Below are 15,033 nucleotides of genomic sequence, written 5' to 3' on the forward strand. Positions count from 1 at the left end.
AATGGACGAGCAGGAGAACGGTTGTCGCGGGTGTTGGTGGGAGAATTTCTTATGATACCTTGAGTGGGTGCGGATGTGGACCCAGGGAGCCGAGGAGTGCGATTGGTGACAGACCATGGAGTGAAGCGAACATTGGTGGCATGAGCAGATGCCGGTAGGGGTGAGGGGCTTATCTTATTGCGGAGAGACAATTCTTTGTTGATGAGTTTTTCATGGAGTTCATCAAAGGAGATGGTGGAATCACGACCGTTGACAGCATCAATGATGGACTGATAATTTTCATCAAGGCCTTCAAGTACTTTTTCAATCAGATCTTCTTGGTCAAGAGGCTTACCAAGAGCAGCAAGTTCATCGGCCCGGGTTTTAATGGACTGCATGTAGTCTGTAATGGACTGAGAACCTTTGGTGATGTTTTTAATATGGTCTTTGAGTTGCTTGATATGGCCACGAGATGGGCGAGCATAGGTGTTGGCCAATATTTGCCAGGCTTCATAAGAGGTTTTTGATTGGGTGATGAGAGGAACTAGAGTAGATGAGAGAGTGCCGACAAGGGCTCCAAATAATAGTTTGTCTTGACGTAGCCATGTTTGGTATGCAGGGTTAGTAAAGACAATATTATTGGTGGTGATGGTGGTTGGAGGAGCAGGGTGGGATCCATCAATGAATTTTTGTAGATCATAGCCGATGAGAATGGCTTCCATTTGGGTTTTCCAAGAAAGATAGTTGGTGGGTGTGAGTTTAATGGAGTTATGGATAGTAATCATGGTTAGTGGTTTTGTGGGTTCCTGGGCATTAGGAATGATGATTTGAGAATTCTCAGTGGCCATTGGAATGAGGAGGATGAAAGGCTTGCTGAAGATTGAAGAACGTGGCTGGGAAAAAAAAAATTAAAGAACAAACCTTTGCTCTGATACCATAGAGGATTTTTGGAAGAGAGAAATTGAAGAATTATTGCTTGTGATTCTCATTGATATGGTTAGTATATATACAGATTGCATGAGCACGAAAATAGGAAACTGATTACAAAGAAATAGGAAACAAAATAAATTGAGTAACTATACAAATAAATGGTATAACTACAAATATTCAAACTTGGAAATCCCTTGATTTTCTCCCTTGACTTTCTCAACTTGATTGTATATCCTTATCAGTATGTTGTTTTACCACATTCCTCGGGCCCTGCGATCTTCATTTGTATCTTGTGCTCTTGCTTTTTCCTCGCATGTTTTCTTGAATTTAAACTACTTGGGAAAAAAAAGAACCAATGATCTTTTTGTTTAGGTACCTTTACCTATTTTCGTTGTATATGCAGCTCGTATCTTAATTACTTTCATCTAGTGTGTGATTTGTGTATGTAAAACTTTAATTTATTGTTTGCTACTTTATTTAATTATGCCTTGTTAGAGGCTTTAGTTTGAATAAAACCGAGATTATCGCTTCAAATGACCATTGATAATGACCATGCTAAAAGTCACTCTATTAAATTTGTCATGAAAAGGTGGAAAATAAAATCAATAAAAATAAAAATTCAAGTCATGAATTGCCTGTTGGTGGTAGAAATTTAGAGTTTGTTTGGTTGTGTGATTTAAAAATGGTTTTCTATTTTTAAAAATAAAAAACTATTTTTGAAAATTCTTAACATTGTTTTGTTGTTTTTAAAAAATAGTTTTAAAAAATAAAGTGAAACAAAGAACAATTTTTAGAAGATAAATAAAAGTTGTTTTAACCAGTTTTTATTTTAAAATTTGCATAAAGTTTATTTTAAAATAATAAAATATAAAACTTTTTAGGTTTTATTTGTTATAATTTTCATATATATTAGCATCTTTTTATGTTTTTATTTGGTACTAACATTGCCTCAACATGGACCAAACATTTGGCTATGAGGCAAAACACTTTCCACAACATATCATCCATGTTTGAGAAGACATAATGGTGTATTTTAATTCAAAAAAACATATTAATTCAGTTTCTTTTGCAAAATGCCTTTGAAAAAATTGCATAAAACCATGGAAAAACATTTTAAAAAAAATATCCAACAAAAAATTTATTTTAAATTTTTATACAAAATATAAGAAAAATAGGGAAAATAAAAAAAATTAAAAAAAGTGGTTTAAATATTTTAAAAAAAATTATATTTTGCATGGGAAAAATATTAAGAACATGAATTCATAGATTAATGCAAATTGATATACAGGAAAAAGAAGAAGGAAAAAATTTGGAAAAACAAATTAAAGAAGAAACAAAGAAAAAGAGTATATATATGTATATACACTGAAAAGCATGACTTGATATATGCTGAAATGATATATTTCGACTCTTGTAACTTTTCTAGTTAACCTACCCTTATTGTTAAATATCACTTGCAAACTAAAGAGAATATTAAAGACTATGACAATAGACATGTGTTGTTGTTACAAGACATTATCCGAAGACCTAAGTTTGAGACACTTGATTTTCTGATCCGTCTTATGCCACCTTTGATTAATTAACTGATTCATGCCCAATTGGTGTCTCAGCTGATTTGTGTTCAGCTGGTGCTCCTTGATTGAGGAAGTGATCAACAAAATTTATACCTATAACACCATACACTAGGGTAGCAAATACAAAGCTACTATAGTATAGTGGCTCTAGGATCGTTCACTGGGAATGATTAACAAGCAATCAAGGATACCAATTCCAAGTGAATTGGTCTTGTTTCATTTCACGGTTAGCTTAAGAAATAAAACACAAACTTTGATTGGCAAATGTTGAGACTTAAACTAACTAACTTAACAAAAGTTTGGAATAATTTAGGAAGAAAAGCATTCCTTGGAGATTTAGGTTCACTGGGGTGGTTCCTCATGCAAAAGACACGGCTCTGGTCAGTTGGTTCATTTCCTCGCATTAGAGATTCAACTTATAGTCAATTCTCTAACCGGTGATGTACAGAGACTCCTTCAATTAGATTTCACTTTAATTCTCTCACTGATGCAACTTGCAATGGTTCATGCCTCTCACGAGCACTTACCATTCAAGGTGATCTTTAACCTTGGACTTCCCTTCACAAACTCGCAAGAGATAACTAATGGATGTCTCCTAGGAGTCCAAAAGCTTACCAAGTGTTGGTAATTCCAGAAAATCCTACCTTGAAGTCACCTCCCAGAGGCTCGCAAGGGGTAAACTAGTGCATTTCCATGGTTGGAAATCACTTGCCTTACCAAGTGTTGGCCCAGGTGACTCTAAGGTGTTTTAAGTTAACTAAAAACATAGAAATCACTAAAGGATTTCACTTCCTCTTCATTACTAGCTAAAACCACAGAGCTTTTCATTCTTGCATTTGGAACCTTCCCCGGCAACCTTAGCTCCAAGGAATTGGAGGTTTAGTTACTCATTCTCTGGGGAAAACTCCTCAGAGAATTCATAACTTAGAAATAAAATGAAAATACAAAGTGAGAAGGTAAGGCAGTAGAAAGAAAAGACCTTTACTTGCTTACCCAAACGTTTACAGAAGGAACTCCTCTCCGAGAACAGGCTCCCGAGAGGTATTTATATCAAACCAATATAAAACTAATTGTTACAAAGATATTTGGTCTTTTTACTAACTTAAAAACTAAGGAATCATGTAATTGGTGGTTTACAAGGAGTATTTTGGGATTTAGACAACAAAAATCTAATGGAAAATATCTCCCAATGTCGGTAGCAAGCTTCGGGAGGCTTCAGGAATCATTTCGCAGGAGAAAAATGGTGTCTGCGAGATTTCGCAGACACTCAAGAGGGCTGCGAAATTATTTCGCAACACCGAGCTATCTTCACAGAGCTGCGAAGTTGGCTTCCACTTTGAGGTTCCCAGCTCCCTTCTCGCGGCATGGTTCGTGTATCGTCAGAAGGAGAAACACCTTACTGTACAAAAGTGCTGCGAAATTCTCGCAACAAAAGGCTGATTCCGCAACACTTTAGAGTGATTGACTTGTAATGGCTGCAACTTCTTCGTTTCAACTCCGAATCGTGCACCGTTTGAAGCATTGGATTGTTGACTTCCTGAGCTTTGAAATGGTATATAGCATGCATCATTTGAACATCAGAAAGTGCTCCAAAAGTGGCTGCTACGACTGTCATCAAGAATAGGCTTTATGGCAGATTCTCTTTGCTTTTTCTCCTTGCAATCCGGATTCACTCTTGGAAAGTGAATTCTAAGCTTTGCCCATGATTCCTCATAGCTCTCCTCAGTCTTGACTTGCTTTGGTGATCAATATACTATCAAAAACACCAAAACTTACACAAAGTGATCAAAATTGCTTTAAAGGGTCCTTAACATGCCAATTGAGTTAAAAGGCCTAAACTACTACTCAAAAGTGTTTAAAAGGATTAATTATAGGCTATCAAATAGCACTTTTTGAGTAGTAATCATTAACCCTATTGGGTTACTTAATCCAACCTACTTGGATCTTAATTGATTAATTAGCCCTATTGGGTTCAAATTAAACAACTAGCCCAATCCATAAATAACATTCATAAACTCCTATGCAACCATACATTTTTTTCAAAACTATGAAGAAAGAAGCAAGTTTTTTCGAGTACCCGTCCTACCTCGCCCCTAATGGGAAGGATTTTGGATAAATATGAACAAGTTTGAGGTGGGTTTAGGAAGTTTTTAGAAACCTGAGATAGGTTTAGGGTTGGTTCGGTTATGACTTTGTCCTGTCTCGTCCCAATTATATATAATTTTAAATAAAAAATGATTTGATTTGATTTTTTTTATTTTTCAACTTTTTAAACATAAATAAAATATTAATTTTCATAAAAATAAATTATAAATATTTATTTATTTATAAAATATACTTATGTTTAATATTTTAAAATTTTTAAAAATAAAAAAAATGAAAAATGTTGAAAATTTTTAAACGAGGCATGTATAGGAATTTCCTATACTCATGACATCTTGTTTAAATGTTTTTTTTAAGCAGTGATCAAAATAGATATAAATAAATGAGATGGGATTGGGATTAGGGCGACTCGTCCTGAACTTGCCTCATTGTCATCCCTAATCAAAACGGTTTTAGGCACGCATATGAATAAATATCCCAACTAACCCTCAAACATTGTGTCACATAAGAATATGAACTCGAGCTATGACCATTGGGACCCATAGGAAAATATTGACTTTAATTCTAAAGTTAACTCAACATCCAACTGCAGAGAATCAACTACACTCCAATACCCTATAATATTATATTGAGATAGAAAACTCGAGTTTGTTACCTACTATCCAATGCATCCAAACTTCCCATAAACCGGTGCCTGTAATCTAATAAGGTATATGCTATCATCTTCTCAAGATTACCTCTACAATTCTTGAGTTATAGATCCTCCTACTATGTGATCAATAACATACTCTAACTTATAAGAGTATATGTCAAATTTTACTTAAGAAATTATTGCAACGCCATAAATTTCATGATCACAAGACCTTAGGATCACCCAAGGTGACAAACTATTTCAATCTCATAAGATATTATGGTGCCTTTATTGAGAATACATGTTACCATTAGTCTCTATCAACAGTAACCTAATCCATAGGAAATATATGACCACCTTAAGGTCTCACACATAGGTTAAAGCCTTTTGATGACTTTAGTACATACTCCATATCCTCTTAAGGTTGAGAGTTCATATAATATAGTGGCTTGGTGAATTATGACTACCTAATAGCCGATGTCATGATTCACCATAGGTTCAGTCTAATGTGTAACTATACACACTAGTACACTCAGCATGGGAAACTCATCCCAATGACCAAGATATATAAATCATCTCTCGAATTGGAAGGCAATGCACTACAACCTCAAATGGATTACCTAAGTCCATGAACTGATTGTGAACAACTTATCAATCTTGCAAGGAACCATGACTTAGATCTTTCCACAACTCTTAATGCACCTAAGTCACGTATAATGCAAGTGATGCAAGCTTGAATGATCAAATTAATATAAAAGAAAATAATGGATAAATTAGTGGAAACTTAAGTCTATCTTTGTTATACCATGTCTTGCTTTTAAGGTCTCTATCCCAACAATATATTCCCCATAGATTAGCTCACTATTGATTAAGGTAGGTGACACTAGGTATTCTCAAGATAAACACTATGATATCTTATAGGTTTAAGATAGAACATTTCATTAGGTGATCCTAGGAACTTGTGATCATGAAGTTTATGGTTGTAGTAATTCCTTTAGTGGAATTTGACACATGCTCTTGTTGTAGTAGAGTAGGATTTAAGACTTAAAAATTATAGAGGTAATCTTAAGAGGATTATAACATTTACTTCATTAGGTTACAAACACCAATTCATGAGAAGCTTGCATGTAGTGATACGTAGATCTCAAATATGAGTTTTTTTTTTTTTTCAATCTAATATCATAGGATATTATAGTGTAGTTGATTCTCTATGGTAGGATGTTAAGTCAACTTCTTAGTTGGATTCTGAGAGAGCCAATATTTTCCTATGGTCCTAATGGTCCCCGTTTGAGCTCACATTCCTTGATGACACATTATTTTCAAAGATTTATAGGTTTTTATTCATATGTGTGCATGAAGACATTTTTGTAAAATGAAAGGTTTCATAGGAACTTATGAATAATCTTTCTAGATTAAGTTAATTAATTAATTGAAACTCAATAGAACTAATTAATTAATTAGGATTTAGTGGGCTAGATTAAGTAACCCAAATCCAAGATGGATCCAAGTCACTTAAGCCTATAAAGAAGTCTTAATAAACCCTCTTAGGTGTTTGGGATTAGACACCCTAAGCAATTGTCTTCAGGGAGAGAGCCCTAACCTCCAACCTTAAGGAGAGAGAAGCTCACCTTTCTCTAGTACCAATATCCAAGAGAGAGTCATTGGGTAAAAGATCCCTTGGTATCTAAGATCCACTTCACCAATAGGATTTTATTTGGGAACATTTAGATACAAGGTAAAGTTTTTTAGCCCTAGATCTAAGTATTTATGTTTTAAATGCTTCAGTTGCCTTAGATCTAAATCCCTAAGATTGTAAATGCACCCTTGTGATTTAAGCAATCAATAGATGATTTGATTTGTGTTCTTTGCTTAAAACAATGTTAACTGCATTCGAGGAAATAGCAAGTGTAAAGGCAACTTGTTACCAACCTAAAGATAAGTCAAGATGAGGGAAGTTGATAAGTACTTTTCAGTTGAAAAAAAAATGTTCTCTTGCATTCTTCAATTCAAACATTTCCTAATTTGGTGAGATTCTTGAAAAATGGAAAGCATCTATCAAAGCTTCTTGAGATGAACCTCTATGGTGTAGCTATTTAGGGATATCATATCTAATAGTGCCCTTATCTAAATCAAATTGACCTTTTTACCCCTTTGGTTGGCTAGAAAACCTAATAACTTGCCATTACTACGAGCTTTGAACACATTTTTTACGATTTAGTTTCTTCTCATAAGCGTCAAGGATAGCAAAACTCTCTTTAAGATGCTAACAATGATCTTGATTCTATTGGCTCTTAACTAACATATTGTTGATATATGTTTCCATTGTTTGTTAGAGTAGCTTGTCAAACATTTTGTAACCACGCCCTGATATATAGCTCCTGCATTTTTTAGTTCAAATGACAACCATATAATAGAAGCTTCCCCTTTCCATAGACCAACACTTACTAGTAAGTAGACTTGTCCTTGAGCATTAACTTCTTGCCCGTTAAAACCAACTAGGGCATTAGTACTTGGGTTCATTTACCGAATTGACCATAGATACTGCAAAATTAACAAGTACATAACTGAAAAAAAAGGAGATACATTTTGACAGTAGGTTGTGGAACAATATTAATGCTGCCTTGAATGCTAGAAGAAAAGGTTCTACACAAAAGGGCTTCATTTCCTTGAACAAAAAGTCATGACTCGGCGAAAGTGCATCAAATGTTTGCGTACTGGATCTCTTTTCCCATCATACATTTGAAACTTAGGAGGAAGAAAGCCTATAGGAATTTCAACCACCCCTCGCACAATCTTGCTAACAAATGGCAGTAGGTATTTCCCTTTTAATAACATCTGCTTTTAGACTTCCAACTACCATTACCGTGTAGTTTATTATAAACCATTATGTAGGCAGTTTAGGAGCAAATACTCACCTTAAGGGATGATGCTTGCTCACTCGGATTATGGGGTACATAGCTTGCATCTTGCTGTAGTCAAGGCATATATCCAAGTGATATGCTGTGTTGGCAAAGTTGACCCTTACTACAATTACTACAATATAAATAATTAGTGCATTAGAAATCCAATAATGTAATTATCACTCATTTAACCTGTTCAAGGCTTTGAATCAAAATAAATATAAATTTAAATATTAATATGTTTAAAAAAAAAAAACAGAATCTACAATTATATGAATATAGGTCAAAACTGATTGTGTTTGTGTTTGTGTTTGGGTTAAGTTGGTTGACATGAATACAACATGAACATAATTAATCTCAATCTAAACCTATTAATTTTGTAATGTTTTGTGTCAAGTAAAGAATTATCACCATTGATCCAAACAATCTTTTGAACAAATAACCTAGTATTAGATTTAGAGTTGCATATTTCTATAATTTTTTTTTTTTTTTTTTTTGCATTTTCTAGGAAACAAAATAGAAAAAATAGAAGATAAGATGTCAAAAATGGAAAGAAATTAAAATAGAGGTCTATCATGTGAAAAACATTATTAAGAATTAGGTTTAGGGTTGATAATTTCAACTGTTTTTCTCCCTACATTTTCTAGGGAACCAAACAAAAAAAAAATATAAAAAAAAAAAAGAAAAAAAAAAAAAGAGAGATAATCCAAAATTACCTTGTGCTGATAGAGTTTGGAAAGATAAGGACCTTGTGGGTTATCAATTGAAGAATAAAATCAATCAAAAAGCCCCGAACAATAGTTTCCATTTCCATAATCACCCAAATTTTCTCCCAAATATTTTATTTAAAAAAAACCATAGAAACAAAAGAAAATTTGGCTTTGAACATCTCTTTGTCGGGGGAGGAGTGATGACGTGGATAAAAATTGCTTCCTTTCTCTCTCCAAAACTGCTCTCTTTTCATTCGAAAACTACTTTCTCTCTTTAGTGTTCTTTTGCTTTACTCTCTCTCTCTACTTGTATAATTATTTCGTTAATAAAAGAATAAAAAAATTGAAATTTTAGTTTGTTTGCCAAAAGAAGGGTTTCTACTCGGCAAGAACTGAATTTTTGAGCAAAAGTTTATTCAAATTTGGATTTATAAGAAAAAGTTTAACAAATAAAATGAAATGTAAATAAAACAAATACACACAAAAAGAAATATCAATAAATTTAAATTTTTAAAAGAATATTGTGAAAACTTTTATGTGACATTCTTTGGAATAAAAAATTAATTCTCTAATTCGTCTTTTATGTGTGTACAGTTAAACTATGAAATTTTACTTTAGAATTTTTTTCCTATAAATAATTTATTTATTATATAGAATCATAAACAAAGATATATTGATTTTAGAATTCAAATAATTATTTCAATTTAAAATTTAATTATTTTATTATTACGATAGTGTCATAAAATTGGGGTTTATTTTTTTCAAGTGTTTATAAATGTCCCTACCTCCATACCCAACCATAATATTTTTTTTAGTAAAAATTATAGTTAAAAAATATATATTTATTTTAATTTGATAATGTTAGATTGCTCATTTGAATAGGATTATTATTTTAGTGCTCTAACAATTTAAAAATTGTTATGTCTAAAAAATCCTATTCAAAAAATTATAGTAATTTTTTTATTACTAAAAAATATATATTTATTTTAATTTCATAATGTTAGATTTCTCATTTGAATAGGATTATTATTTGAGTTTTCTAAAAATTTAAAAATTATTATGTCTAAAAAAATCCTATTAAAAAAATTATAGTAATTTTTTTATTACTAAAAAATATATATTTATTTTAATTTCATAATGTTAGATTTCTCATTTGAATAGGATTATTATTTGAGTTTTCTAAAAATTTAAATATTATTATGTCTAAAAAAATCCTATTTAAAAAATATTAGTAATTTTTTTATTATTAAAAAATATATACTTATTTTAATTTGATAATGTCAGATTTCTCATTTAAATAGGATTATAATTTTAGTTTTCTAAAAATTTAAAAATTATTATGTCTAAAAAAAGTTATTTAAAAAATATTAATAATTTTTTTTATTTATTGAAATTTTAGAAAGAAAAAAAAAAGCTTGTGGACCCCGCATTTCGGCTCATGTGTTTCCCACTTGACGACGAGCTCGATTTTTATTTGAAAAAATGATTTGTTGATTAAAAATGACTTGGAGTCGCCACTTATTTTTATTTTATATTTAAAAGGGTAAACAAAATAAGAAATAAAACCCTAAGTGTGACTCCTTGTTTTGGAAAAGGTGGTCTGTGAAAAACCTGATCGGGCTCAGGGGTCAGGTTACTTATCGGGAAGATACAGTACGGACCATAGCACCCCTCTAAGTCCCTAAAGTCGGGTCTCTACTAATACAATGAAACTAACGTGGCAATCAACGAGAAAGTCAATGGATACTCACCTAAATCATGCACAATATGGAAATCAAGACACGCAATAGAGATTGACTAGAATGAGAGTGGATGCGTACCTCGGCCACGAGCCACAATGCGCTATCAAGAAACAGGATTAGTGCACAATTAATGAATACAAAATATAGCTCATACATATCGGAGTGCAAAACGAAGCTCAAGCAAAATACATTAAGCACGACAATTGACAGTCAAAAAGGGATCAAACATAGGGCCCCCAACAAAGCCCAATTTATTGTTCATGAGCTAATCTCACAAATCCCGTGTTTTAGAATTATGAAGAAATTATTATTGCTTATGTAAAATCTAGAAGATCAGAAGATTATTTAGGAACTGAAATGAGATTAAAACTATTCAAGTGAAAACTGGATTCTTGGAGTTTATTTGAAAATTGGAGTATTTGGAATTAAATTTAAAAGATTAGAGCTCCGGTAATTAAATTGAAATTTGTTAAAGAAAATGAGAAGCGAACTCTAGGAAATTGAACTGCGAGAACATAGACTTTGAAAGTTGAATTTGTAATAATAATAATAATAAGAAATGAACTTTAAGAAATTGAACTGCGAGAATACAGATTTTGAAAGTTGAATTAATAATAATAATAATAATAATAATAATAATAATAATAATAATAAGATTTTGAAAGTTTGAATTAATAATAATAATAATAATAATAATAATAATAAGATTTCGAAAGTTGAATTAATAATAAGAATAGTAATAATAATAATAAGATTTTGAAAGTTGAATTGATAATAATAATAATAATAGTAATAATAATAATAATAATAATAATAAGATTTGGAAAATTGAATTAATAATAATAATAATGAGATTTTGAAAGGGCTTTGGGTTCCATCCCCATCATAGGCCCAAGTCCATAAGCCCACGTCCATTCATTAAAAGAGCTTTGAGCTCCATCTCCATCAAGCCCATGTCCATTCATTAAAAGAGCCTTGGGCTCCATCTCCATCAAGCCCACGTCCATTCATTAAAAGAGCCTTGGGCTCCATCTCCATCAAGGCCATGTCCATTCATTAAAAGAAGCCTTGGGCTCCATCTCCATCAAGCCCACGTCCATTCATTAAAAGAGCCTTGGGCTCCATCTCCATCAAGCCCATGTCCTTTCATTAAAAGAGCCTTGGGCTCCATCTCCATCAAGCCCATGTCCATCAGCATGGTCCCTCAAGCCTCAGCACATGCAGAATAAACAACCCAGAAACCATTTTCTTGCACTCCAATGAGACCCGATAAAACATCTCCACGAAAACTCATTCTACACTACAGCCTATGGCAGCCTAAAAGGAGACGTTCAGCACACAAAAACCCAAGTCTGAAGAGAAAAATGGGTTGGCGAGCATGGAGGATTGCATGGGTACGAAGGCTAAGGTGGCCATGCATGGGGGAATATGCACCGAATAGTGAAAGAGAAGGGGTTTGGTGACGTTTTTAAGAAGAAATGGCGGTGTGTATGGAACGTGGTGTAGAGAGAGAAAGCATACGAATGAAATATGAAATGGGTTTATGGGTATGAAGAGGTATGCGGGGTAAAGAGAGAAAGAGAGTATGCGAAGAGGGGTATAAGGGTAGAGAGAGATAGAACGTGTTGTGGGTGGCCAATTATATGGCACCCTGTTTGCATGGGAATGATGGAAACGGTGAAGATGAAGGATTCACATGCATGGTGAAAGTGATGACTGCATGTAGTGAATGAAATGGAATGGAGAAAAATGGGCACAAACAGAGGATATTCACGAGCACCAAAGGCTTCAAACCCCTCAAATATTAAACCAATAAACATCAAAACAATGCAACCTAACAAACAGAGTAGGAATCACCAAGAATGACATATAATGAATATGAAGAACGAAAGTACACAGGAAAACCATAATAACCATACCTGAAAATGATCTTCTCCAGCTAGGTCGGCGAGAAAAAATCACCAAAAAATATTTCCTCTTCCTCTCCCGTTTTCTCCCCTCGCCAGCCAATATCCACTCCCCTGTTCCCCCCCCCATACCGCATGTCTGGAGCCCCAACCACCACTATGGCTGTGGTCAGTTGCTCCCCACATGTTTCATGCAGCTGATGTTTCCAGAAAAATGTCCCCGCCCCAGCCTTTCTCGAGTTGACACACATAAAACCTCATAAATGCTCCACCTGATAAGAAACGAGCTGCAGCTAGATGGGGGTCTACAAATATGCCCCTTTTCGGTAAAGTTCACGAATGTAAAAGACATGAACACTAGAGTGAAAAGAAAATGTGAATAGTGAGTGGAATGAAGTGGACTCTACCGAAGAACCAAGGAGACCCCCATAGGGACACTAATGAAACACGAACTTACTCAGGTTAACAGACGAACACAAAGGCTCTAGTCGTAAAAGAAAGTAATGTCTCAAAATGTCTCGGAAGCCACATTGAGGACCCAGGCTCCCTCTAAGAACGTCTCCAAAAGTGACTCGAAAAATCATACCAAGGATGAGTAACGGTCGAACCACTCTGAAGTACAGGAAAGAATATGCCAGAATGAGACTATCCTGAGTGAACTATATGAAAGTGACAAGTGTAGGGTGCTCAATAACATGACAGAAATACGTATCGCGAACTCAAAGGACATCGCCATGAGCAGTGAAGAGGGAAATCTAGAAGAACGATGACGAATAGGTGGTAAGCACTGGGCAAAAAGTGAGGAAAACGAGGATAAATGCAAACCCATGAAGGTAAGACGCGCGATGCCAGTGAATATGAATGTCGGAGACCATGACTTTGAATGATACAGCTGAGGAGAAGTGACTCTGAATGTCAAAACACGGGAAAGATAAGGACTCAAGGTGCCCGAACGGATATGTACAATGGCTTTGAATGCCAAACTAAAGAGAGATGGTGGCATCAAATGTCTATATGAGTATGGAAAGATGGCTTTGAACACCAAACTGAAGGCATGACTCTGAACTCCAAAATGAAAACGTGGCTCTGAATGCCAAATGGGAAATGAACGATGGCTTCGAACGCCAAACAAAAAACAAACAATGGCTCTGAACGCCAAAATGAAAACGTGGCTCTGAATGCCAAATATGAAACGAACGATGGCTTTGAGCGCCAAACGAAAAATGAACGATGGCTCTGAACGCAAACGAAAAATGTGGCTCTGAATGCCAAATATGAAATGAACGATGGCTCTGAGCACCAAATATGAAATAAAAGATGGCTCTGAGCGCCAAACGAAAAATGAACAATGGCTCTAAACGCCAAAATGAAAACGTGGCTCTGAATGCCAAATATGAAACGAACGATGGCTCTGAGCGCCAAACGAAAAATGAACGATGGCTCTGAACGCCAAACGAAAATGTGGCTCTGAATGCCAAATATGAAATGAACGATGGCTCTGAGCGCCAAATGAAAAATGAATAATGGCTTTGAACGCCAAAATGAGGACGTGGCTCTGAACGCCAAATGGGAAATGATCGATGGCTCTGACCGCCAAATGGGAAAATGAACAATGGCTCTGAACGCCAAACCGAGAAACGACGATAGCTCTGAACGCCAAACTAAGGAAAGATGATGATAGATCTGAACGTCGAAGCTGAGAATGAGGATGGCTCTGAACGCCAAAACTGAGAAGCGATGATGGCTCTGAACGCCAAAAACTGAGAAGCGATGAGGGCTCTGAACGCCAAACTGAGAACGATGATGGCTCTAAACGCCAAACTGAGAATGAGGATGGCTCTGAACGCCAAACTGAGAACGATGATGGCTCTAAACGCCAAACTGAGAATGATGATGGGTCTGAACGCCAAAACTGAGAATGAGGATGGCTTTGAACTCCAAAACTGAGAAGCAATGATGGCTCTAAACGCCAAAACTGAGAACGATGATGTCTCTGAACGCCAAAAACTGAGAAGCGATGATAGCTCTGAACACCAGAACTGAGAAGTGATGAAGGCTCTGAACGCCAAACTGAAAATAGTGATGGCTCTGAAGGCCAAAACTGAGAAGCGATGATGGCTCTGAACGCCAAAACTGAGAACGATGATGGCTCTAAACGCCAAACTGAGAAGTGATGACGGCTTTGAACACCAAACTGAAAATAGTGATGGCTCTGAACGCCAAAACTGAGAAGTGATGACGGCTCTGAACACCAAACTGAAAATAGTGATGACAGCTCTGAACGCCAAAACTGAGAAGCGATGATGGCTCTGAACGCCAAAACTGATAAGTGATGAAGGCTCTGAACCCCAAACTGAAAATAGTGATGGCTCTGAACGCCAAAATTGAGAAGTGATGACGGCTCTGAACACCAAACTGAAAATAGTGATGACAGCTCTGAACGCCAAAACTGAGAAGCGATGATGGCTCTGAACGCCAAAACTGATAAGTGATGAAGGCTCTGAACCCCAAACTGAAAATAGTGATGGCTCTGAACGCCAAAACTGAGAAGCGATGA

Source organism: Vitis vinifera, chromosome 5 (assembly GCF_030704535.1).
Source record: "Vitis vinifera cultivar Pinot Noir 40024 chromosome 5, ASM3070453v1".
Lineage (NCBI taxonomy): Eukaryota > Viridiplantae > Streptophyta > Magnoliopsida > Vitales > Vitaceae > Vitis > Vitis vinifera.